Consider the following 23,526-nt stretch of genomic DNA (forward strand, 5'->3'; position numbering starts at 1 on the left):
TGTTCCTCGGCTAGCTCCTGTTCCTGCTCCTCGGGTAGCACCTGCTCCAGTTCCTGCTCCTCGGCTAGCACTTGCTCCAATTCCTGCTCCTCGGCTGGCATCTGCTCCAGTTCCTGCTCCTCGGCTAGCATCTGCTCCAGTTCCTGCTCCTCGGCTGGCTCAAGCTCCAATTCCTGCTCCGCGGCTGACACCTGTTCCTGCACCTCGACTGACACGCCAAGCTTCGCCTCCTGTACCTGCACCACGCCAAGCTTCGCCTCCTATACCTGCACCACGCCAAGCTTCGCGGCCTGTACCTGCACCACGCCAAGCTTCGCCGCCTGTACCTGCACCACGCCAAGCTTCGCCGCCTGTACCTGCACCACACCAAGCTTCGCTGCCTGTACCTGCACCACGCCAAGCTTCGCCGCCTGTACCTGCACCACGCCAAGCTTCGCCGCCTGTACCTGCACCACGCCAAGCTTCGCCGCCTGTACCTGCACCACGCCAAGCTTCGCCGCCTGTACCTGCATCACGCCAGGCTTCGCCGCCTGTACCTGCTGCGTCCACGCCTGACTCGTCCGCTGCGGCGTCCATGCCTGACTCGTCCGCTGCTGCGTCCACGCCTGTCTTGTCCGCTGCTTCCAAGCCTGCTATGACGGCGCCGACGCGCCCACATCCCCGTCGACCACAGATGTGGCCGCTCCCTGGTCGTCCGCCTCGCCAAGTGCGCCATCTCCCCGTCGGCCACGGATGTGGCCGTTCCCTGGTCGCCCGCCTCACCTGCTGCAGCGGCGTTCCACTCGCCGCCGCCACTTGACTTTGCCTCGGTGGATTCGGGGACACTTGGTCTGGCGACCCACCGCCAAGTCCCCCTCCCGCCCTCCCATGACTCTTGATCCTGCTTTGTTTGTAGTTGGGTTTTTTTTGGACATGTGAAATCTGTCCCTAATGGGGGGGCTCTGTCATGATCCGTGGTCCGGATCATGTTTTGTTTAGTTATGTTTGGTTAGTTTTGGACTCCTTTTAGTTCCTGTTTTGTGCACCTCCTTATTCACCAGGATTACTTATGATTTTCACCTGCCTCTGTTGTTTGGGACACACCTGTGTCTAATCAAGCGGCTACTATTTAAGTCTACCTTTGTTGATCACTCGAGCTGCCTTCATTGTGTTTGTGTCACGCGTTCATGCCACGTAAGTTTTGTTTATGCCATGTCATAGCCCATGCTACGTCTTTACTCCATGTGTTTTAGGCACGCTTGCCTTTTTAGTTATTTGCCTGTAGTTTGGTAGTTGGGTGATTTATGTATAATAAACTTAATTCTACCTTCACGCTGTCGTCAGTAGCCGTCCGTCTTGCATCCCGGGAGAACAACCGTGCAGCAAGCTCCCACCCCCTCCCCGATCGTGACAAAATGAGGGATGTGAATCTAACAACAACTTACAATTCAATTAGATTAAAATTTTTGGGGTAACGATTCAATTTAAAATTGATTCAAGACGATTTTCATTTCAAACCGATTCTCACAACATTCTGTCAATCCGTTTTCTACTGTGTGTCCCTTATATTTTTTGGTAATAAAATGATACTAAAACATTTACAATACAGATTACAAAAGCTATTCTTGGCTGCTGGCATATTAGGTAATGCACAGCAAGTAAAGTTAAACTTGAAGTACCACAGGTGTGGTGAAATTACCCTCTGCATTTGACCCATCCCCTTGTTCCACCCCCTGGGAGGTGAGGGGAGCAGTGAGCAGCAGCAGTGGCCACGCTCAGGAATTATTTTGGTGATTTAACCCCCAATTCCAACCCTTTGATGCTGAGTGCCAAGCAGGGAGGTAATGGGTCCCATTTTTATAGTCTTTGGTATGACTCGGCCGGGGTTTTAACTCACGACTTACAAATCTCAGGGCGGACACTCTAACCACAAGGCCACAGAGCAGGCTCTCTAAGTAAGATGAACAAACTTATTTTTTAAAAACATTAAAAGAAAAGTAATACTCTTTGCCATGTAATTATTTGGATGTCTACTTTTTACTTTTACTTGAGTCACATTACTCTAAATTTTGAATAGTTTTACTTTAGTACTTTGGCTACTCGACAGCCCTGCGGTTGTAATTTGTACAACGGCAGGTGGATTTGCTGTCAAACTGGACAGGACGAGGTCTTTGAAGGGTGTGATTGACTTGGAGTTACATTGTGATCATTACGTGTTCTCATCCACTTTCTAGCAGCAGTTTTATTACTGGGAGTCTGACTTACAGTAAGAACTATAACACAACAAGACTTGGGACTGGGTAAAAAACTCAACAAAAAATAGGATATCTGCATGTTTTGATTCCATGTGAAACCTTCGGCTTTAAAAACACAAACATTTGATATTCCAGACTGATCAAAGGATGCTCAGACCCGTTGGCACCTGATCAGAATACAGAGAGGATGTAATCAGCTGCTCAGTCAGAAAACAAGAGTCGTGACTGTGATGGCAAACCAGTCTGTGTGTGCTGTGTCAAAGTGCCATCTAGTGTTGGATACACAACCTGCTTTGATCAACGCCAATGTTAAAAGTCAGAATTCTGCCAATGTGATTCAAACAAAACATAAATTGAATCTTTATCATTCATCCGGTGGCTTTCTTCAAAGAAACTAGTCCAAGTTTCCACATTTTCAGGAGGTAGGACTGTAGCAGGATGGATGACGCTCCAGAGTTTCATTTGAGTTTTTTTTTTCCTTCACTCTTTTCCCTCAACTTCTCCTCGGTAATTGATTCGGGCAGCGAAACCAGCAGAGACCCAGGTGCTCTTTTCCTCCAAAAGTGTTATCTCGACGTGGCCTGACGGAACCTGAGGCGCAGATGACAAACCACAGAAACACTTAACAGCTGAGAAACGAAAAGGAAATAACTTCAGTGGATCCTGGAACAGTAGTAATCAATCAGCTGATCATTGGATCAAATCGAGGACCGATGTTTGTCTTTTTGAACTGATTGCCAAGCCCAGTGGATCTTTACCGCAGCTGTGTCCCAGTGTTTAAATGACTAAAGATTGTACCCACGTGAAAAATTCCTTCAAAAGGAATGTACACTCAAGAAGACACGATTACATTTCTGGATTCCTTGTTACACACATGCAGGAGTTGCGTGAATCCCAGGAGGGTGCATGTCTTGACAGAACACTGGCTCCAATTTGAGAGCTTCTGGCAATGAACTATCCACAGTGTGAAGCAGCTTCAAAAACACTAACAATCATGGTATAAAATAAAGTACAGTACATGTAACATTATCACTGGAGGACTAGAGGAAAAGGAATTCGCTACGCATGCTACACACACACACACACACAAACACACACACACACACATAAACACACACACACGCACACACACACACACGCACGCATTATTGTATGTCGTACCTTCTTGAGACCGCTGAAAAATGCCTACCTCTTTAGGACCACCCTTTCTAGATATATATACAGATTTGTATTTACAACATTAATAGTATATACATCCATCCATCCATCCATTTTTTACCGCTTGTCCCTTTTGGGGTCGCGGGGGGTGCTGGAGCCTATCTCAGCTGCATTCGGGTGGAAGGCGGGTACACCCTGGACAAGTCGCCACCTCATCACAGGGCCAACACAGATAGACAGATAACATTCACACTCACATTCACACACTAGGGCCAATTTAATGTTGCCAATCAACCTATGCAAATATAAAAAAAAGTTAAGCTTTTATTTGTTTTTTTTTAATTTTATGTTTGTAATTGTTTTTTAATCTTCATTATTTACTTCAAGTTATTACAGTATGTCTCTATATACATATTTATTTATTTTATTAATTTTGGCCAAAGGGGGCGCATATCAATTTCTTACACACACTTGTTATTACATATGTTGGCCAGAGAGGGAGCACTTCAAATTTTTACACACACTTGTTATTACATATGTTGACCAGAGGAGGAACACTTTTAAAAGCGACACACAATCAATTTGAAAAATCCCTCCTTTTTGGGACCACCCTAATTTTGATATAATTCACCACCAGGGGTGCAAATGAGACATTCTCTATTAGATGCAATGGTTTTCCGTATTGGGACCATGATCCTAACTTGTTCACCGGTCCTCATATGGAAGGTACTTTTCCTTGTTGATGTCCCAAGAAGGCTAGAAATACAAGAACACACACACACACACACACACACACACGCACACACACACACACACTCTCTCTCACGCACACACACACACACGCCGAGCAGGATGACACAAGAAGTTAACCGTTAAAGCGTCAATGTAAGGTAGGGTGAGTCGATCAGGATGTCGATACTTTCGATACTTGGTGTAGTGTCAGTATGTAAATGATACTAAAGTGATTAGATAATTATGTTCTTGTTCTTATTATTACCAATGATAATACAAAATATTTTTTCTGGTCATTTTTGTTATAGCTTACAAAGTTAGGGAGTAGGTCTGTGGCTACAGGAAGGCTTTGAGGGGCAAAACCCAAATGATTCAAATGGGAGCCAACACTAAAGTTGTTGCTTTTATTTAGTTACTGTGCACTAGCCACGTTATTGTATTATTATTTATTTTTTAATGAAATGTATTATTGTGTTTACTTTAGTTACCTGCTATAAAACATTTCATGATATTATCTTTTGTCAAGGTATCTGATCGGGACTTGAAATTGAATATGACCGGATGTGAGGCGATAAAATCTGATTAGGATCCAAGAGCAAAAATGTTGATGGTAAATGGTAACTAGGTTATACTTGTATAGCGCTTTTCTACCTTCAAGGTACTCAAAGCGCTTTGACACTATTTCCACATTCACTCATTCACACACACATTCACACACTGATGGTGGGAGCTGCCATGCAAGGCCCTAACCACGACCCATCAGGAGCAAAGGTGAAGTGTTTTGCTCAAGTACACAACGGACGTGACGAGGTTGGTAGAAGGTGGGGCTCGAAGCAGGAATCCTCAGGTTCCTGGCACGGCCGCTCTCCCAACTGTGCCACGCCGTCCCTAGTTCATATGTTTCTATTTTGAATTCCCGAAGTGTAGGGGGGGCTTGAGTACAGGGGGTGTGGCTTGAAGGGATTAGATACATGTTTTGGAGTAATAGAAAACATGTTAAACAAATTGTTTGTACAAAATAACACAATTAACTAAATTAATTGAATAACTTTACTTTTTTTTTTTTTTAATATTGCATTATGCGTTTGTTTAATGTTTAGTGATCACACATCCTGGTTGGGAATCGAACCATGTCCGCTGGACCAAAACATTGATATTCAAGCCAGTGCGCTACCAGGAATCACAACCAGTGTGGCACAAGACTCCCATTGTTTGGATTATTTATGTGCCCTACCTGCTCATGATTCATATTGCATCTGACTTCTGATTTGTCAGCTGTGGCATGCTGTCAATCATTGTCACGTTGGCAAGATGGCTGTCCCAGAAAGCCAATCAATGAGCTTGAGGGCGGTTTAAAAGGGACAAGCTTCAGCCTCAGCGGCTGTTTTCGCCTTGGGCAAATATTTGACTTGTCTCCATTCAACAGTGATATATTATCTCTGGTTAAAATTGTAGGGGAAAAAACTGCCTTTTGAAAACTTTCAAGGTACATGTCCCCCTGTACCACTCCCAAATAATGTCCATGTTTGTTCTGAACATAAGGAACAAGTTGCATTAAGGATTGTCACAGGTTTGCACTATATCAATTTTATTGATACATTGTTTGAGCTACTGAGGTCCAATTTACTCCACATCGTGACTGAAGGTTTTTAGTGTTGTGCAGTGATGGGCAGTAACAAGCTACATGTAGCTAAATGTCAGGATGACATCTATTAAACAAGACAAGAAGCAAGGAAATAAACAGAGACAGAATTCAATTTGGCTCAATTGAGGAGAGATGCCGGGACACTGTACTCTTGGACAGTCTCCAGCACGCTCTGGCAAATGATTGTACGCCTCCTCCTTTATTTCACTTTCCCTGACCACATGACCACAGCTGTTTCCAAAAGGGAAGTGGGTCGTAAACAGTGATGCTTTTGGTTAGAGAACAGTTCAAAAGAAAAGGTCGTAAACACTTCACAGAAAAGGTCGTAAACGAGTTCAAAAAGAGATTCGTAAAACAGTTCAAAAAGACGTTCGTAAAACAGTTGAAAAAGGAAGTCGCCTGGAGGGGAGTCTGGTCCTGCTTCCTCTTCACTTGTAGTCCTTGGGTCAGACAATATCTTTCTGTTTGATTACAATACATGAAAGAAACAGAACACCTTCATTTTGCCCCCACAGTGGAGTTTTACGAGCCTTACTCTTGGTAGGTTCCAAAGACAGCTTTTGCTTCTCACCAGGCACTCAATGTAACACAAAGTGTTTGTGATAACTTAGAAACAATTATTCTAACACTAAGCTGCGTAGCTCAACAACATTTTCCAGTAGGTTGGCGGTTGCTGTGCTACTTTTTTAACGTGCAGCTTTTCCTGTAACTCAGCTACTTTTAGACCCATGTAGCTAGGTAGCTTACATCAAAGCTACAAGCTACAAATAGAGAAAATGGACTGTGAATCCAGGCCCCCCAAAAATATGGAGAAAATACAATGTCCTGGATGAATGACAACATCCATACATACAGAGAAAATCCTTGGTGATTGGTGTTCGTATGATGAGTCACAATTGGCTAAGGTTAGGGCGAAACATTACATACTGACCAATCAGAGGCAAGTTAAGCAGGGTCATTAAAATTAGTAAGCGAAATCATAACAGTCACACGCTCATGTCACATGACGATGAGGGAGTCAGAGACAGAGGGACGCTTCAAGCTGACGACTCAAAAAAAAACAAAAACAAAAAACTTAAAAATGGCAGAGGAAATCTCAAATTAGATTTTTCCTTTTAGTAATAAAGATGACGTGCAGGAAACCCACAATAATGCGTGTCCTTGGCCATATTTAGACAAATGTATGTGTTTAGAGAAAACTGTCACACCTGGGTGAAGTCTTGTCTGGTTTCAGGTTGTCCTGTCACTTTCCGTTTTATTTTGAAATGCTAACCATCCCTCTCGTTTCAGATCACTTACCCTTCCTCGTGTGTCATCGTTTGTCCTGATTGATTTCACCTGTTTCCCCATGCTTAAATGTCTCTTCCTCTTTCTGTCCTGTGCCAGAGTGTTTCGTATCTTCGTGTGCGTACCTTTGCCACAGTCTTGTCCGCAGCCATAGCCACGTTTGGCGTTACCTTTTGGATCCTCGGGAGAGTTTTGGCCCTAGTGTGTGAATGTGAGTGTGAATGTTGTCTGTCTATCTGTGTTGGCCCTGTGATGAGGTGGCGACTTGTCCAGGGTGTACCCCGCCTTCCGCCCGAATGCAGCTGAGATAGGCTCCAGCAGACCCCGCGATCCCAAAAAGGGACAAGCGGTAGAAAATGGATGGGAGAGTTTTGGTTTGTAACCTTTTCAGGTAGAGTTTAGCTTCCTAGTATCGCCTCCGTTGGAGAGCCTTTTGTTGTATTTAGTAGTTTATTTTCTTAGAACCGTTTTCCCTCCGTAGTTGGAGCGTTTTGTGTTTGTTAATAATTTAGTAAATTCAGTGGTCAGGTTAGATCTGTTTTTATAGCCTGTTTTTGTTTCTCTCGTTTTTGGATCCTTCCCCTTGTCAAAATAAAGAACTGCTTTTGATATCCCGCGCCTGTGTTCAGAGTCCAATTCTGGTCGTGACAAAAACATTGTCCAAAACCTTAGTTTTTAGTTGTTTACTCTGTAAACCAAAATTAAAACTGCTTTCTTCATCTAAGACGTCCAACACAAATTTAGGATCACACATTAAGGTGAGTTGAGTTTATGAAAAGTTTTACTGCACATAACCATTATCAACTGTTCCCAAACAACACTCAAGTTGTTTTTGTCAAGATAAAGATAGATGCTGTTTTGTTTTACTGTAGGCAGAGACAATGAATAACATTATAGAGGTGGTCCAAAGAAAAGGCAAACTAAATAGATACTTGGAGTGGGGTACAGCGACCCCTAGAGGTACTTGTAGGGTAGTTGTAGGGTGTCCCCATAGTTAATAGTAATGGACCCTTATTAGGTTACATTAACATTGATATATTACATGTGGGCCCATATATAGACATTACGTTAAACGTAGCTTTGATGTAGCAAGCTACTTTTGCCGTGTAGCTTGCAGTGTAGCTTGCTGCAATTCTCCGGCGATAATTTCCCCTGTAGCTTCGCTGCATTTAATGGAATGTATGTTGTAGCGTAGCATGCTACATTTTCCAAGCAGCTTGCCCATCACTGGTGTTGTGCCAACCAGTGCCGGCGTCTGGATTAAACCCTATACGGGCCACAGTTAGGGCCACAAACCAGCTGAAGTTGATTTAGATGTTTATATTTTCAATAACTTTTGACATTTATTTGATTTGCAATTTATAAAATCAAACCCCTAGTAATATTAAAGACCCAAATAGGGTTGCGAACAAAATCGTGTTTCGGGCCACAACAAGGATTCAGCATACAGTTGTTTAAGATTTAGCTTTTTTCGGTACTCCGGCTTCCTCCCACCTCCAAAGACATGCACCTGGGGATAGGTTGATTGGCAACACTAAATCGGCCCTAGTGTGTGAATGTTGTCTGTCTATTTGTGTTGGCCCTGCGATGAGGTGGCGACTTGAAGTGAAGTGAAGTGAATTACATTTATATAGCGCTTTTTCTCAAGTGACTCAAAGCGCTTTACATAGTGAAACCCAATATCTAAGTTACATTCAAACCAGTGTGGGTGGCACTGGGAGCAGGTGGGTAAAGTGTCTTGCCCAAGGACACAACGGCAGTGACTAGGATGGCGGAAGCGGGGATCGAACCTGCAACCCTCAAGTTGCTGGCACGGCCGCTCTACCAACCGAGCTATACCGCCCAGGGTGCCTCCTGTCCTCCTGCCCCCTGGCAACCCCGAGAGGGACAAGCGGTACAACAATTGATGGATGGAAATGTACTTTATTCCAAAGTATGTTAGCCAACATCCTAAAGAAGGTCAATGAGGCACCAATTTAGCCCACAATTCACTTACTCGCTGAGGAAAGGATGTCTCTTATTATCTTGCGCCAGTGGATAAACATTGAAGGCGAACAAGATTGTGTTGGACAGCAAAGTGTCTGGAAGATGAAAGATGTGGAAGAAAATAAGCATTTAATGAGGTACCGTGATTTGTAATCCCCCAATTTTAAGGCAGCATGAGTGATTTTCATCTAACGACATAATAACAAAAACAACACAGCTAATGGTCCACTTTGTGTATATTCACCGAAAATCATTTTTATGTAATTAAGCTCATAAACGAAGGCAAACCTTTTTCACCGACATCACCCGGCAATAAATATTACTATGGTAGATATTTGTTGGCAAAGTGAAGTAAATACTACACAGTTGGGTACCTCGCTTTTTGTTAGTTATCGGTTCCAAAAAGATAGAGTCATACACAAACTTTTTTCTTCCCATAAGAAATAATGCAAATGAAATCAAAACATTCCAGACATAAAAACATATACAGTACAGAGCAAAAGTTTGGACACACCTTCTCATTCAATGCATTTTCTTCATTTTCATGACTATTTACATTGTAGATTGTCACTGAACGCATCTGTAGAGGTTGCCCTCTTGTGGGTTCTTCTGATCACCACACACTGTCACGAGAGCCCGGTAGTCAGGATTTAACAACGTATTATTGAGTCCACGCTCCAGGAATAGCACTCGACTTTTCAGCCCCAGTCTCTCCTGCTGCTCTGCTCGGCTCTCCTCTGCTCGGCTCTCCAGCGTGTGTGTCTCTCGCTCCAACTCCAACTCAGGTGTCTCGGCCCGGCTGCTGCTCATAAGCATGGCAGGTGATTGGATGATCAGCCCCAGCTGGATAATCCAATCACCTGCCAGCTGTGCTTCGAGGCCGGTCCTTACACACCCCGCTCCGCGGCAGGCTCGCATACCACGCCCCCTGTGGAGTTATGCACGATGAGTTAAGGTGAAATAACTGAAAACATGTTTTATATGCTATCTTCTTCAAAATAGCCACCCTTTGCTCTGATTACTGTTTTGCACACTCTTGGTATTCTCTCGATGAGCTTCAAGAGGTAGTCACCTGAAAGGGTTTTCACTTAAATGATAAGTATTTCCACATTCACCCATTGGCTCCCACCACTGATGGCGGGAGCAGCCATGTAAGGCGTTAACCAGCAGCCATCAGGAGCAAGGGTGAAGTGTCTTGCCCAAGGACACAACGGACGTGACTAGGATGGTAGAAGGTGGGGATTGAACCCCAGTAACCAGCAACCCTCCAATTGCTGGCACGGCCACTCTACCAACTTCGCCACGCCGTCCCCACTACACAGGTGTCATAGTTTTGATTCCTTCAGTGACAGTCTGTGATATAAATAGTCATGAAAATAAAGAAAACACATTGAAATGAGAAGGTGTGTCCAAACTTTTGGCCTGTACTGTATATAACAATTTATAACAATAGGTGACCGTATAACATAATCATAATACATAACCATCTAACAATAGTCTAACAAAAGTTTTGCATGCAAAAACAACGCAAAATACACATGAAACATCACTTTTCCCTTCATTGAAGACTCTGGTTAATCTTCGTACTTTTCGATGTGTCCTTTTTTTAATTCAAAGGTGTTTCTCACCTTCTTTATCAAAGTGCTAATATATGCTCAAAAAATACTGGCGGCTTATTTTGCAGTCAATAAATAAAAGCATAGGGAATGAGTCATTTTGTGTGGGCACTCGATTCTAACGAATAATAATCATGAGATGTTCGGCCGTACGATAACCATGACGATAAACTGGGGGCACACATTTGGTGTGAATTTTCGTTGAAAACCAAAATCTTACAAAAAGTAGGGCATACTAAAGTAAGAAACCGTGTGACGGGGCTCTCGTCACCATCTGGCAGAGTCAGGCGGTGTTCTGTTGATATGAGCTGCTTTGTCAAAAAAAGCTACCTGTTGTTTTTCGTGTTTAATCAACAGTAATGCAAAGGAAAATGTAGGCTACCATTAAGTGTGTCAATGTGAACTTCCTCATGTTGTAATTGTCTACATGTTTGGTGTGTGGCTCAAGTGAATGGGTGGTTTGAAACACTCAGGAAGTATCCACAGCCTTGTCGACACTGGCCCTTCCACCCCCCCGTAGCCCTTTACAAGAATACTAATATATTATATTTTTATAATATAAACAATATATAACAAACCCCAATTACCATGTACAGTATTACAGTATATGTAACAGCTGCAGCAAAAAAAAAAAATAAAACATATTTTATTTTATTGGGTTCTAGACTTTTGTCGAGGTTAGAACCCAATATTCATATTAAAATGGTTTCCTTTTTAGATAAATATTAGGTTTAATATATATATATATATATATATATATATATATATATATATATATATATGTATAAAATCACCTCAACATTTTACAAAACAGGTTATTTTCTGGTGCATTTAAAAATCTATTAAAATGCATCAGCAATTAAAACATATCTTACATGGTACTTTCAAAATTAAAACTGCAAAAAACATATTAAAAGTAAAAAAAAATAATATTTGAACTCCCAATTAGTAGGATCTATTCGACGCCGTTCCTCATTTCATCGCCAGAACAGCTGACCTAGCTTCCGGGGTTGGCCGACATTGTGGGGCGGTATAGCTCGGTTGGTAGCGTGGCCGTGCCAGCAACTTGAGGGTTCCAGGTTCGATCCCCGCTTCCGCCATCCTAGTCACTGCTGTTGTGTCCTTGGGCAAGACACTTTACCCACCTGCTCCCGGTGCCACCCACACTGGTCATAATATGACATGAAGAGAATATGTATACTTTTAGATATTTAGGGATAGTAATTAAAAAAATAATTGTATCTTTAATTATGATCATGATTTCTGGTTATGTTAGGCCAGCAGAGAATGCCTATATATGTATATATATATATATATATATATATATATATATATATATATATATATATATATATATATATATATATATATATATATATATATATATATATATATATGATGATTCATATTATATAACAGGAGAAGCTCACAAGTACATGTGCTTCCTTGACACTTGAAACGTGTGTTAAATGAGGTGTTTGGTTAATTACATGTTTTATTCAATTGGCGCAGAACATTGTGGAGCTATCAAACCTTTAAAGGGAGCATCCTCACTGCTTCTGAATTGACAATTGAAACTTTTTCAAGAGATTTTTGAATATATGTATGTACATTATGAAACACCAATACACTGTCAATATACAGCCAGTGTGTGTGCCACACACACAGGGGCGCCGAAAAGGGGGGATAAAGGAGACGGATTCTAGGGGCCCATGATGGAAGGGGGCCCAGAGAGGCCCCTAATGATGATGAAATTATAATACAGAAAAAATAATGGGGGCCCTGTAAAGATTCTTTTCATGGGGCCCAAAATCCCTAGCGGCGCCCCTGCACACACACACCACTAATAAACACCAAATTACTGGAATACTCGACCCCGATGTTATATCTCTCTCTGATGGTAAACGACACGCGTCTTTGTTTCTTGTTCGGCTTTGACGTCTAAACTCAGGCTTTATGAGTGAGATAGCAGTCTGGAAGCTACTTTTTCATGATTGGACTAACATTTATTGGAGAAAATTCTGAAGTCATACACACCATTCATTAGTGCACATACAAAGCACCACTTACTGAAATGGTGTCCTTTGTTGCAACTCGTTAATATTATTTGAACATGAGGTGTACTCTTGAAATAAGAACATTGCACAGATACTCTGCCTTGTCTGGTAAAGTGCAATACTGGCCCCGAATGGTCATAAGCGCCATTGCACATTGTCTGGTTGTGACATTTTGGACACCCATGTTTGGAAAATGTGGAGGTCTCAGCCAACCTCTGACTGATGACCTAATTGATTAAGACTGATTGCCTAAAGGGACAAGCGGTAGAAAATGGATGTATGGATGTATGGATGTATGGATGGATGGCTGGATAGATGCCGTGCAGTGCAGTTAAATAAAAGGATTGGTATCTGTTCAGAGACGGTATTGATGAGTAAGGTTGGTGTCACAACATTCCATGGCTATAAACACGTGCTGTTTAATGATGTTCCTCTTGTACACCCATTTCATTTGAATTGATTCTAATTTAAAATGGGCAAGAATGACGGCTCAACACGTTTTAATAGTGTTTTTGACGTTTCTTTATTGAGTAGCGATGTAGGTCTAATAACAAATAAGAAGGTAACTTTATACAGCAAAGTTTTTTAAACCCCTTTACAAAATTGGCGGAAATTTAAACCATGAAATGAGCACAACCCGTCAGATGTAACATCTGTTCGTCAGCGGCGGACGCACCGTCGGCCAAATCCGCAGCGAAATGACAGCAAGTCAAGTACAAATCCATTTGGAAGTTATTTTGAGGCGAGTCATTCATCTCACGCTCGACTGCTACAGCGAATCCAACGCTTCCTGCACCCGCCGAAGCCTGGCTTAAAGGGGAACTGCACTTTTTTTGGAAGTTTGCCTATTTTACAATCATTATGAGAGACATGACGACGGATGGATTTTTAAAAAAAACATTCTAAATATTAAATAAATGCGATCAAAAGTCACCTTACAATGGAGCCTATGGAAGCCGTTCAATTAAAAATAAAACATCCAATACCTCCATTAGCAGACCACTCGATGATGTAAACATCGCCTCTATAACTAGTTTGTCTGCATTAGTGCTTATAATAACAATATCACTAATACTTGGTTAATATTCAAGTCCATCCATCCATCCATCTTCTTCCGCTTATCCGAGGTCGGGTCACGGGGGCAGCAGCCTAAGCAGGGAAGCCCAGACTTTCCTCTCCCCAGCCACTTTGTCTAGCTCTTCCCGGGGTTCCCGAGGTGTTCCCAGGCCAGCCGGGAGACATAGTCTTCCCAACGTGTCATGGGTCTTGACCGTGGCCTCCTACCTAGGGAGGCGTTCGGGTGGCATCCTGACCAGATTCCCGAACCATCTCATCTAGCTCCTCTAAATGTGCAGGAGCAGCGGCTTTACTTTGAGCTCCACCCGGATGGCAGAGCTTCTCACCCTATCTCTAAGGGAGAGCCCCGCCTCTCCAGGTTTCACTGTCGTTGCCAACATGAGCGTTGAAGTCCCCCAGTAGGACAAGGGAATCACCCAGGGGAGCACTTTCCAGTACTCCCTCGAGTGATCCAAAATGGGTGGATACTCTGAACTGCCGTTTGGTGCGTAAGCACAAACAACAGTCAGGATCCGTCCCCCCGCCCGAAGGCGGAGGGAAGCTATCCTCTCGTCCACTGGGTTGAACTCCAACATGCAGGCTTTGAGCCAGGGGGGCAACAAGAATTGCTACCCCAGCCCGTCGCCTCTCATTGCGTGCAACGCCAGTGTGAAAGAGAGTCCAGCCCCTCTCCAGAGAACTGGTTCCAGAGCCCTTGCTGTGCGTCGAAGTGAGTCCGACTATATCCAGCCGGAACTTCTCCACCTCGCGCACCAGCTCAGGCTCCTTCCCCCCCAGCGAGGTGACATTCCACGTCCAAAGAGCTAGCTTATGTAGTTGAGGATTGGACCGCCAAGTGCCCTGCCTTCGGCTGCCACCCAGCTCACAACGCACGCGGCCTCTATGGCCCCTCCCATTGGAGGGGGGAGCCACATTGCCTCTTCGGGCTGTGCCCGGCCGGGCCCCTTGGGGACAGGCACGGCCAGCAGGCGCTCGCCATTGTACCCCAACTCCGAACCTGGCTCCAGAGTGGGGCCCCGGTGACCCGCGACCGGGCGAGGGAAATCTGAGTCTCGGTTTTTGCATTTCCATAGAAGTCTTCGAGCTGCTCTCTGTCGATCCTTCACCTAGGACCTGTTTGTCTTGGGAGACCCTACCAAGGCGCATGGAAGCCCCCGGACAACATAGCTCCTAGGATCATTGGGACACGCAAACTCCTCTTCCACGATAAGGTGGCAGCTCAGAGATATTCAAGTCGCAAAATGTAAATGGAGTATTGTTGGTGCTTTTTGAATGGTTATTTATCTGAATTTATGGGCGGAATAGTGAAGCTCCCATTGGCTCTGTTGTAAGCGGACTTCTATTTACATTTATTAAATATTTAGAATGCAATTTTAAATTATCCATCCGTCGTCAGGTCTTTCATAATAATTGTGAACGATAAGCAAAATTCCAAAAAAAGTGCAGTTCCCCTTTAAACCTCGGGTCCTTTACACTTGAGATAGTGGGTATTCTGAGCAAGCTAACGTGTGTTGTCCTGAGACAGAGGTCAGGCTCTTTTAGCGCCGCCCTAGTGGCTCCCTGGACCTCCTTCAGAGATGTGTGAAAATGGAAAAAGATGAAGAAAAAAAATATTTTTTGTTTATTATATTTTCTGTAGGAGAACAAACATGACACAAACCTTTCTAATTGTTAGAAATCTCACTGTTTATGTTATACATGCTTCACTGATGAGAGTATTTGGCAAGCACCGTTTTGTGCTACTAATTTCAGTGATCCTTGAACTCATCATAGTTTGTTTACATGTACAACTTTCTCCTATGCTGCCACAGAAAGACGTGTTTTATGCCATTCCTTCTTTGTCTCAGTTTGTTCACCAAACGTTTTATGCTGGGCGTGAATGCACAAAGGTGAGCTTTGTTGATGTTGATGACTTGTTGGAGTGCTAATCAGGCACATTTGGTCACTGCATGACCGCAAGCTAATCAATGCTAACATGCTATTTAGGCTAGCTGTATGTACATATTGCATCATTATGCCTCGTTTGTAGGTATATTTGAGCTAATTTAATTTCCTTTACTTGTGTCCTCTGTGTATTTAATTTATATTTGCATGTCTCATGACATATTATCTCTGTAATATTGGTTGCATTTCTTGTGTTTCTAGGGCGGCATGGCATAGTGGGTAGAGCAACCGTGCCAGAAACCTGAGGGTTGCAGGTTCACTCCCCGCCTCTTACCATCCAAAAAAAAAAATCGCTGTCGTTGTGTCCTTGGGCGGGACACTTCACCCTTGCCCCCGGTGCCACTCACACCGGTGAATTGAATGATGAATGATAGGTGGTGGTCGGAGGGGCCGTTGGCGCAAATTGCAGCCACGCTTCTGTCAGTCTACCCCAGGGCAGCTGTGGCTATGAAAGTAGCTTACCACCACCAGGTGTGAATGAATGATGGGTTCTACATGTAAAGCGACTTTGGGCACTTAGAAAAGCGCTATATAAATCCCAGGTATTATTATTGTGCTGTGCGTGAATGCACAAAGGTGAGCTTTGTGGATTTTATTGATTTGCTGGAGTGCTTACCAGGCATACCGGTATTCATGACTGCAAACTAATCGATGCTAACATGCTATTTAGGCTAGCTGTATATACATATTGTGTCATTATGCCTCGTTTGTAGGTATATTTGAGCTCATTTAATTTCCTTTACTTATGTCCTCTGTGTATTCAATTTATATTTCCATGTCTCATGACACATTATCTGTATGTAATATTGGCTGTAATTCTCATAGTTGTTTGTGTGCTATGTTGTTCCAGACCACAGCAAACGTTACCCAGCTTGCAAAGATTGTAATAAATCCATTAGAAGAAGACAGCCTGCTGTTTAATTAAACTTGGACACACACATCTATACCTTTGGCCATTCTAAGGCAGTCATTTCCAGTAGTTATCTTATCCTGTGAGAAGCCTCAATTTTACCAAAGATTTCCAATGTTGCAAAAATGTGTAGAATAAACATTGAAATACAACATTCCTGTCAACGAAGATTTGCGTCAGCCTTGGATTAATCGGCTAATATAGCTAATATAGACACCTACAACTTGTGTTGCCTTCATTATAACACTTATATAAGGCTTTTAATTTTGTGCAGCTCCAGACAGATTTTTTATTTAAATGTTTTGGTCTAATATGGCTCTTTCAACATTTAGGTTGCCAACTCCTGTCCTAAGAGGTCTGTTTTGAATATACGTCTGCTCCATCATTTTACCTTTTTGTTGCACAGTCAGAGTGACTTCTATTCATGAGGTCATCTGCCATTATACATTTTGAATATTGATCATCATTCAGCATTAAAAATGACAGAAAAGTTATTGTATAACAAGGGTGTCAAACATACGGCCCACGGACCGAATAGGGCCCCGAACAGGTTTTATATCCACCCAGCAGCCCTTGAGATGAGATTGCCAAGTATAAAAATGAACTGAAATGTTTTAATGAAAGAAACTGCTGCTCTAAATGTGTCCACTGGATGTCGCCATAGCAAACAGTTTATACCGGGGCCAAGGAAGAGGTACCCCCTCGACCCAAATGAAACGTAAATTGTCTTCTCCTTCAAACTAATGGTTATTTGGCACCCTCATCGCCCCAAAACGTCCCTGTCAAAAATGAGAAATGTAAACACAGGGTGTAGCGCAACCCTCTTGAATAGTTTCTAACTCAGTTTCTTATTGTTTGTTGGGTTAGCACAGGATTAATACGTGGACATGACACATGAGGTATTTGATACCTAGAAGAGTTTTTATCTATTTGTATTTTCAATCCCAGCTCAGCTGTGATGTAAAGTTTGATGGCTTTATAGATACACTGAGACAAAGTCTCAGTTAATTATGTTCTTCATTGTGTTTTTCAACCTGCACCAATGTTTTCCTCAGATTTTTCAATGAACGTGAAGTGTTTTGTCAAGAGGATTATTTGTAATGTGTACATTTTCAGAATGTGCTTGTTCTATTATTGGCCAAAATAAAACAAAGAAAACAGCCTGAAGGTGTCTTTATTTTTAAGTTATCATGCCATAATTTTACCAGACTGGCCCACTTGGGGATAGCTTTTCCTTCATGCGGCCCTTGAGCTAAAATTAGTTTGACACTCTGCGCTATCCCAGGGGTGTCAAACTCATTTTCATTGAGGGCCACCTCAACGGCCCTCTGGCAGCCCCCAGAGGGCTGTTTGTAACAGTCAATAATATATGAATATAAATGTATGCACTGGCTTTATGATATTATTGCACAATTGCCTATCCATTTGATTACACTATTATGTATATGTTTTACGTGCACTGTAAAAAAAAAAAACTGTAGATTTTGCTGGGAAGCTTAGTCGCTGAAATTTTATCCGAAAATCGATGGTGGTTTTTTTACAGAATTTAATGTAAATAGAAAGTTTTTTGTTTTTTTTAAAATAACATTTTGGTGAGTGACCTGCAAGTTTTTCATTGTAAAATCAATTTGTATTTTTACAGTGTACAATTTGATGGATAACTTGCTTTGAAATCATAATGCAAGCATATATTTGAATATTTATTTTTATTTTAACAAAAAAAAATTGGAATGTACGATAATAATTACATTACGAGATAAAATTAGAGTTTAAAATATATGCAATTGTACGCATTACATGTATTTTTTTATGTTAAGTCAGTGGTTCTTAACCTTGTTGGAGGTACTGAACCCCACCAGTTTCATATGCGCATTCACCGAACCCTTCTTTAGTGAAAAATAAAATGATCAACTCTCTATTTTATGCTGCAGCTGTCGCATATAAAAATATTTTATGCTGCAGCTGTTGCATATACTCCTCTCTGAGCTGCCACCTTATCGTGGAAGAGGAGTTTGCGTGCCCCAATGATCCTACGAGCTATGTTGTCCGGGGGCTTCTATGCTCCCTGGTAGGGTCTCCGAAGACAAACAGGTCCTAGGTGAGGGATCAGACGAAGGGCAGCTCGAAGACTTCTATGGAAATACAACAACCGAGACTCAGTTTTCCCTCGCCCGGACACGGGTCGCCGGGGCCCCACTCTGGAGCCAGGCCTGGAGTTGGGGCACGATGGCGAGCGCCTGGTGGCCGGGCCTGTCCCCATGGGGCCCGGCCGGGCACAGCCCGAAGAGGCAACGGGGGTCCCCCCTCCAATGAGCTCGCCACTCATGGGAGGGGCCATAGAGGTCGGGTGCAATGTGAGCTGGGCGGCAGCCGAAGGCAGGGCACTTGGCGGTCCGATCCTCGGCTACATAAGCTAGCTCTTTGGACGTGGAATGTCACCTCGCTGGGGTGGAAGCAACCTGAGCTAGTGCGCGAGGGGGAGAAGTTCCGGCTGGATATAGTCGGACTCACTTCGACGCACAGCAAGGGCTCTGGAACCAGTTCTCTGGAGAGGGGCTGGACTCTTTTCCACACTGGCGTTGCATGCAGTGAGAGGCGACGGGCTGTGGTAGCAATTCTTGTTGCCCCCCTGCTCAAAGCCTGCACGTTGGAGTTCAACCCGGCGGACGGGAGGGTAGCTTCCCTCCGCCTTCGGGTAGGGGGACGGATCCTGACTGTTGTTTGTGCTTACGCACCAAACAGAAGTTCAGAGTACCCACCCTTTTTGGATACACTTGAGGGAGTAGTGGAAAATGCTCCCCCGGGCGATTCCCTTGTCCTACTGGGGGACTTCAACGCTCATGTTGGCAACGACAGTGAAACCTGGAGAGGCGTGATTGGGAAGAATGGCCGCCCAGATCTGAACCCGAGTGATGTTTTGTTATTGGACTTTTGTGCTCGTCACAGATTGTCCATAACAAACACCATGTTCAAACATAAGGGTGTCCATATATGTGCTCTTGGCACCAGGACACCCTACGCCGCAGTTCCATGATCGACTTTGTAGTTGTGTCATCGGATTTGCGGCCTCATGTTTTGGATACTCGGGTGAAGAGAGGGGCGGACCTTTCTACCTATCACCACCTGATGGTGAGTTGGCTGCGATGGTGGGGAAGGATGCCGGACAGACCTGGCAGGCCCAAACGCATTGTGAGGGTCTGCCGGGAACGTCTAGCAGAGTCTCCTGTCAGAGAGAGTTTCAATTCCCTCCTCCGGAAGACCTTTGAACATGTCACGAGGGAGGTGCTGGACATTGAGTCCGAGTGGACCATGTTCCGCACCTCTATTGTCGAGGTGGTTGATTGGAGCTGTGGCAGCAAAGTAGTTGGTGCCTGTCGTGGCGGTAATCCTAGAATGCGCTGGTGGACACCAGAGGTGAGGGATGCCGTCAAGCTGAAGAAAGAGTCCTATTGGGTTCTTTTGGCTCATAGGACTCCAGAGGCAACAGACAGGTACCGACAGGCCAAGCGGTTTGCGGCTTCAGCAAAGAGCTGGGGAGAGGGAAGTCTGGGCTTCCTTGCTTAGGCTGCTGCCCCCGCGACCCGACCTTGGATAAGCAGAAGAATATGGACGGATGGATGGAGCGGTTGCATATACTGTAATATTGTATATGGTATTTGGGATTTGTTATATATTGTATATAGTGCTGTAACGATACCAATATTTTGGTACCTGTACTGGTACTAAAATTATTTCGGTACTTTTTGGTACTTTTCGGTACTTTTCGGTACTTTTCTAAATACAGGGGACCACAAAAAAATTGCATTATTGGCTTTATTTTAACAAAAAATCTTAGGGGACATTAAACATATGTTTCTTATTGCAGTTAAGTCCTTAAATAAAAATAGTGAGCATACAAGACAACTTGTCTTTTCATTAGTAAGTAAACAAACACAAGCTCCTAATTAGTCTGACATATGCAGTAACATATTGTGTCATTTCTCATTCTATTATTTTGTCAAAATTATTAAGGACAAAAGGTAGAAAATGAATTATTAATCAACTTGTTCATTTACTGTTAATATCTGCTTACTTTCTCTTTTAACATGATCTGTCTACACTTCTGTTAAAATGTAATAATCACTTATTCTTCTGTTGTTTGATATTAGTTTTGGATGATACCACAAATTTTGGTATTAATCCGATACCAAGTCGTTACAGGATCATACATTGGTCATATTCAAAATCCTCATGTGTCCAGGGACATATTTACTGAGTTTATAAAAATAATATACATTTTAAAAAACCGAAAGAAGATGTTGTGATGCCAAAAAATATTGACGTAATCATAGTAGCATCGACTAGATACGTGCCTGTACTTGATATCATTACAGTGGATGTCAGGTGTAGATTCACTAATGGCGTTCGTTTACATTTTGATGCCGGTGAGCTACGGTGTGTAGTGAAACATGTTTAGCTATTCCTCGTCCTGCAGGGATGATACTTGTAAGAAACTTACTTTATTTGTCGCCATGGAGGCGAGGATTAGTGATTTAGAAGTAGCTAAAACACTGCCGGCTGCGGATGGACTTTAGCTGCTAACTAGCTAGCCATGTCTTAAAGCACCTCTTCCTGAGGGCGTTTCAGTGTTATAACTTCACCTCTATCGTTAGTTTTTAGGCAAAAATGCGTCCGTTCTCCCTTTTCTGTCTACACCAGGGGTAGGGAACCTACGGCTCTCGAGCCAGATGTGGCTCTTCTGATGACTGCATCTGGCTCTCAGATAAATTTTAGCTGACATTGCTTAACATGATAATTAATTAATAATTACACTGGTAATCACAGTGTTAAAAATAACGTTCAAAATATAAAACATTCTCATGCATTTTAATCCATCCATCCGTTTTCTACTGCACCTGTACAAGAAGTCGCATTAATGGTAAGAAGTATTTTATTTATTATTGGTAAGCTTCAGAATAACAATGTTAATAAAAAGGATAAGAGACTTATTGTACTCTAAAAATGTTGGTCTTACTTAAACGCATTTAGTTGTATTAAGTGTTAAAAAATATTATATGGCTCTCACGGAAATACATTTGAAAAAAATGTGGCTTTCATGGCTCTCTCAGCCAAAAAGATTCCCGACCCCCGGTCTATACACTGTGTCTAATTGTAAGTACTCCGTGATTGTGTGCCGCCGAACATGCTCTTCTGCTCGTAAAACCATCAATGACACGACGTTGCTTCGACGTGTTGGGGGTTGCGGGACCAGTACCTTTCAGAGACGGTATCGTACCAAAAATGATTCATTAGTATTGCGGTACTATACTAATACCGGTATACTGTACAACCCTAATTGTATATTTTATATACAATTATAATATAATATAATATATCAGTATATATTATATACTGTATATATAATATGTAAATATTACATATATGTTATATTTTATATTGGGTTACCCACATATGCGGTCCTCTCCAAGGTTTCTCATAGTCATTCACATTGACGTCCCACTGGGGTGAGTTTTCCTTGCCCGTATGTGGGCTCTGTACCGAGGATGTCGTTGAAGCTTGTACAGCCCTTTGAGACACTTGTGATTTAGGGCTATATAAATAAACATTGATTGATTGATTGATTGATATTGCTACTATGGTGCATTTTCAGTCTACTTTATACCTGCATTATCCTTTCCATCCTTACCCTTTCCATCCTTTGTACCTGAGCTACTGTGTGGAACAATTTCCCTTGTGCTTCAATAAAGTTTGTTTAAGTCTAAGTCTGAGTCTAAAGAAAGACAAAAGTGTCTGCCAAGTGAAACAGTACCTCACATGACAGGCAGAGGGCAGCATTGAACACAATATTTACATGTAATCCAGGTCTAACATACTTCTAATAGTCCATCAATTTCAGCACAACAGGTGGAATTAGGAAAACCTAAATGAAGGAATGCTTCTGTAGATGGTGACAATCATTGGCGTTGTTAGGCCTATTTTAGGGGGGCTCAAACCCCCCTAAAATGTTCTAAAGCCCCCCTAAAAAATTTGGTGTTAAAAAAAAAAAAAAAAAAAATCTTTTTTTTTTTTTTTACAAATACATGCCGACATATTCATTATAAAGTGGCCCGAATATGAGTTTGAATAATTAATCATATAACCTGTCATTATTCACTCAGTTCCCCTCACTTCATAGCGTGAGGTAGAGAGCCCCTTTAGTGCGTCGGTATCCAATCCATCCCACTTGTTCATATAGAACAGGGGTCACCAACGCGGTGCCCACGGGCACCAGGTCGCCCGTAAGGACCAGATGAGTCGCCCGTGGGCCTGTTCTAAAAAAAAAAATATTTTTTTTTAAATTAAATCTACATAGAAAAAACACAAGATACACTTTCAATCAGTGCATCAACCCAAACAACCTCCCCCATGCACACTCATCCACACCCACTCACACAAAAGGGGTTATTTCTTTCTGCTACCAATATTCTGGTTCCCACAACATAGACAACACATCTGCAAGGGACACAGTCCCTGAAGCACACATGATTGTATAGGCTGCTGGTCCACTAACATTTTCATTAATTACTATTTTTTATGTAATTATTTTTATATTGTTTTACTTTATTTTCTATCCCAAGAAAATGTTTTTTATTTATTTATCTTATTTTATTTTATTTTTTTAAAAAGGGCCTTATCTTCAACAGACCAGGTTGTCAATGAAATTAGATTTGTTTAAAGGGTTTTTTAAACCAGGCCCAGTCCAGATAATGTCCAAGTCGGACTCAGCAACACACACCTTCATTCATGTACACAGAAAAAAATTAGGGAACACAACAGATTGCATATAATTTATAAACAAAATTACATTTTCAAAATAACACAACAACAGATATCATTTAAT

The sequence above is a fragment of the Entelurus aequoreus genome, linkage group LG21, assembly GCF_033978785.1.
Source record: "Entelurus aequoreus isolate RoL-2023_Sb linkage group LG21, RoL_Eaeq_v1.1, whole genome shotgun sequence".
Lineage (NCBI taxonomy): Eukaryota > Metazoa > Chordata > Actinopteri > Syngnathiformes > Syngnathidae > Entelurus > Entelurus aequoreus.